Source organism: Cryptomeria japonica, chromosome 2, assembly GCF_030272615.1.
Source record: "Cryptomeria japonica chromosome 2, Sugi_1.0, whole genome shotgun sequence".
NCBI lineage: Eukaryota > Viridiplantae > Streptophyta > Pinopsida > Cupressales > Cupressaceae > Cryptomeria > Cryptomeria japonica.
In genome coordinates, this window is record NC_081406.1 from 143,372,725 (window position 1) to 143,376,997 (window position 4,273).

The 4,273-nt window shown below is 34.0% G+C and overlaps 1 pseudogene; it reads right to left on the reverse strand.

Annotated features, from left to right (window-relative positions):
- Positions 1-267: 267 nt before the first annotated feature.
- Positions 268-2,823, reverse strand: LOC131873602 (pentatricopeptide repeat-containing protein At1g63330-like; annotated as a pseudogene).
- Positions 2,824-4,273: the final 1,450 nt, after the last annotated feature.

A 4,273-nucleotide genomic window follows, 5' to 3' on the forward strand; every position in this document is an offset into this window, starting at 1 on the left:
CTGAGAGACAAGTGATTATGAAGTCAGCCTTACAACTATCTTTATAGGTTTACCTTTATTATGAGATATCTTGATAGACAAGTTTAATAGATAACTGAAAGTTCTGGATTGTCATAACTCATTTTGAGATATCAGGAAAATAATGATTTGTATGTGACAAACAGCCTTACAACTATCTTTATAGGTTTACCTTTATTATGCAAACTTATTTTATTGTACCTATAAAATTATAAAATTGTTTTAAAATAATCAGAAAGAACCATTCGATTATGCTTCAATCCAAACTATCATAACTAGAATTATGACCAACATTATCAAAATGACTTTCCCATCCTTGTACAAGAGAATTTTTCTATACATGAATGCATAAATATCAATTTCTAGAGCTGGGAAAATATATATCCAAGAGTGATTTTGAATGGTTGGCACTCACCAAGACATGAGAACTATTCTGCCCTAGAAATAATAAAAGAATCATCATTTACAAAGTCCCTTAATTTTTGCTTTTGACCAACTTTAACCAGCCAGTCAAGTATCCAGACAGTTGCATCACTTGGAGCACAACCTTCTTTCTTCATTTGATCCATCACCCAAAACGTTTTTTCAAGGTCATGTCTTTCACGGAAGGTGCATAATAATGTATTGTATGTTACAACATTTGGAACTAAATGATTTGTTCTCATCTCATTCAGCATCGAAAGAGCCATGTTAAGTTTGTTTTCCTTGCAAAAAGAAGTAATCAATATATTATAGGTTACAACATCTGGGGTTATACCAACCACTTTCATGTTTAAAAACATACTTCAAGGCATTATCTATTTCACCTTTTTTGCAATGGGCATCAATCAGACAGCTATAAGTGACTACATTAGGAGTCAAGCCTTCATCTAGCATCTTATTAAAGAACGAAAGTGCTCTAGAAAAATCTCCTGCCTTGCACAGGCCATCAATGACTTTGTTGTATGTCACTTCATCAAGTTTCAAATCCCTTGTCGCCATCTCCTCTAAAATCTTTCCTACCATGTTCATTTCTCCCGTTCTACAGAATGCACACATTAGTGAATTATGTGTAATTACATCAGGAAGATGTCCCCTATTTTCCATCTCAGAAATAAGTGTAAATGCTTCCTTTGCCCTATTACTCTGACATAAATCACCAATTAGAATGTTGTAGGTAACAACATCTGGGGAGCAGCCTTTGCTTAGCATATTTTTAAACAACTTTTGAGCCTTTTCCACCTCATGCAATTCACATAGGCTGCGTAACAAAGAACTCTAAGTAATCACGTTCGGCTGTAAACCCCTTCTGGACATGTTTTGAAAACAATCCCAAGCCTTGTCCATCCTGCCATCTTCACACAATCCATCAATAACTGTACTAAATGTCACTACATCAGGCAAAGGACCAAACTCCATCATTTGTACAAACAGATGGTAGGCTTTGTCTGTTTTCCCAGCCTTGCAAAATCCATCTATCAGACTATTATAAGTATAGCTGTTAAGAAAATGGCCGTCTTGCAAAATTTTACCTACTAATCCTAGAGCTTCATCTATTCTTTCTACTTTGCAAAGACCATCAATCAGGGTGTTGTATGTAACAATATTTGGGGAGCAGTAACTATTTTTCATTCCAGCTAATAACCTTAGAGCTTCATCTTCCCTCCCCACCTTGCAGAGACCATTAATTAGGGTATTGCATGAAATAATATCTGGAGAAATGCCAGTTTGTATCATCTCAGCAAACAATACAAGGGCTTCATCTACTCTACCTCTTTTACATATCCAATCGATCAGGGTGTTGTATGTAACAATATTTGGGGAGCAGTAACTATTTTTCATTCCAGCTAATAACCTTAGAGCTTCATCTTCCCTCCCCACCTTGCAGAGACCATTAATTAGGGTATTGCATGAAAAAATATCTGGAGAAATGCCAGTTTGTATCATCTCAGCAAACAATACAAGGGCTTCATCTACTCTACCTCTTTTACATATCCAATCGATCAGGGTGTTGTATGTAACAATATTTGGGGAGCAGTAACCATTTTTCATTCCAGCTAATAACCTTAGAGCTTCATCTTCCCTCCCCACCTTGCATAGACCATTAATTAGGGTATTGCATGAAAAAATATCTGGAGAAATGCCAGTTTGTATCATCCCAGCAAACAATACAAGGACTTCATCTACTATACCTCTTTTACATATCCAATCAATTAGGGTGTTGTATGTAACGATATTAGGGAAACAATGAACGTGCCTCATTCCGTGAAAAATCCCAAGCGCTTCCTCTATTTGATCCCGTTTACACGAAGCCTTTATGAGGGTGTTATAAGTGACAACATCTGGATGTATTTCCATCTCTTTCATTTCAGCAAGAAGGGTGTTGATTCGAGGGATATCACCAGAGTTTCCAAGGCCACCCAAAAGCGCGTTGAAGGATACGACATCGAGAGAAAGACGTTGAGTAATGGCTGAATGTACAAGGTCCCAGGCCTTGTTCGTGTTTCCCGATTTACAGAGGGCAGTAATATACTCAGTGAAGTGCTTGACATTAAATTTGTGGGTGATGTGAGGAGGAGGTTTGTCCTGTTTCTGTGTGTGTTCATGTTGAGATGACGAGGTTTTGGAGTATTGTTTGTAAGAATGAAGAGGATGAGGAGAAGATACCTGTTTAAAGAGGGGGCATCGTATCCATTTGAAGTTGTGCATCATCATCTCCATCTTAATCTTCAAGCGCGTAACAGAGCAGAGCGGAGCAGGACAAAACCCTCGCGCATCTTCTCTGACCTTCCTTCACTCAAGCTACGAATTTTTTAACAAGTCTCAACTATTTGGGGCCTGACATTATAGTTTATGGTTTATAGATTTAATATCTAATTACTTTTTCTTTTCAGTTGCTTTCTTGAATATGACTGATGTAGTTCACACCACAAAAAAAAAAAAAATATTTGAAAAAATAATTTTTATAAAACTAGATTTTCAAGATTCCTAGTCTATTTTTATAAAATTAAAATTATTATTAAACTAATAAATTATTTTAAAGCAAAAAAAAAAAATTATAAATGAAAATATACATGAATCAATAGATAATTATTTTTTGTTTTTAATAAGTAAAATTAAATTTATCAAAGTACAATTATACAAAACTATACAATTAAACTTTAAAAAAAAAAAAACCATAAAAAATCAATAATAATAAATTTTTATAATAATTATGATTGTAATAAATAAATAAATTACTAAAATTATAAAAAATATTTCACTTTCATCTCCACTTCCTCTAATTATATTATTAAACTATGTTTCATATAACCATCAATTTTAAATATCTATTCAATGAAGTTTTTTAAAAAAATTAAAGTGAATTGATTAATCTATTTGCATAAAACTAAAATGTAGAATGATAAATTATTAAAATACTAAAAATGAGAACTGATGTAGCTCACACTACAAAATAATATTTTGAAAAAATAATTTTAAATAAACAACACTTCCAAATCAATCCAACTACCCAAAAAATCTCTCTATTATATACTTAATGTAACATGTTTAATAGTTAAATTATCCAATTGTTTCACATATTCTCTTCACATCTCTATAAAGCTATTAAATTCCTTAAATTCCTTAGCATTCAATAATTGTCTATTGACCAAATATAACATGCATGTAATTCTAAATTAAGAATGGATGTCTGAGTTTATCATAACATCCTGGTTGGGGGATAAACCTCTGGCTTCCTCCCCTTCCCTATGAAGGATCCTTCGTTCCACTAAGGAGTTCTTTGGCTTGCATGTGTCAGACTTCTTTTATGTCAATTCCTAAAAGGATGTTTCTACCTGCTATCAGGACCAACCACATCTTCTCCCTATATCTCATGAGTTATGAGAGAAGCTAAAATTGATCAAGTTGCCTCTCTTTCCTTCTGATGACTAATTCATCTAGAAATGGAACCCTAATGTGGTGTTTTCAATCAAATCTGCCTACTGGTGTCTCCTATGGATTGATGACCCCCCTGATTGGTGGAAGCTTATTTAGAATCCCCATCTTATTCCCAAAGTCAACTTCTTTTGGTGGGTGGCACTTCATAATAAAATTTGTACGCTCGATAACCTCCATAAGTGATGATTCTAATTTTCCAATAGATGTGTACTTTGTAAATTGGATGTTGAAAACTTCTCTCATCTTTTTTTACATTGTGACATTGCCATAACTCTTTGGGATATGGTTTGTCAGAAATTTGACCTCCATTGGCCAATGAATGAAAGCTTAGTGCAAT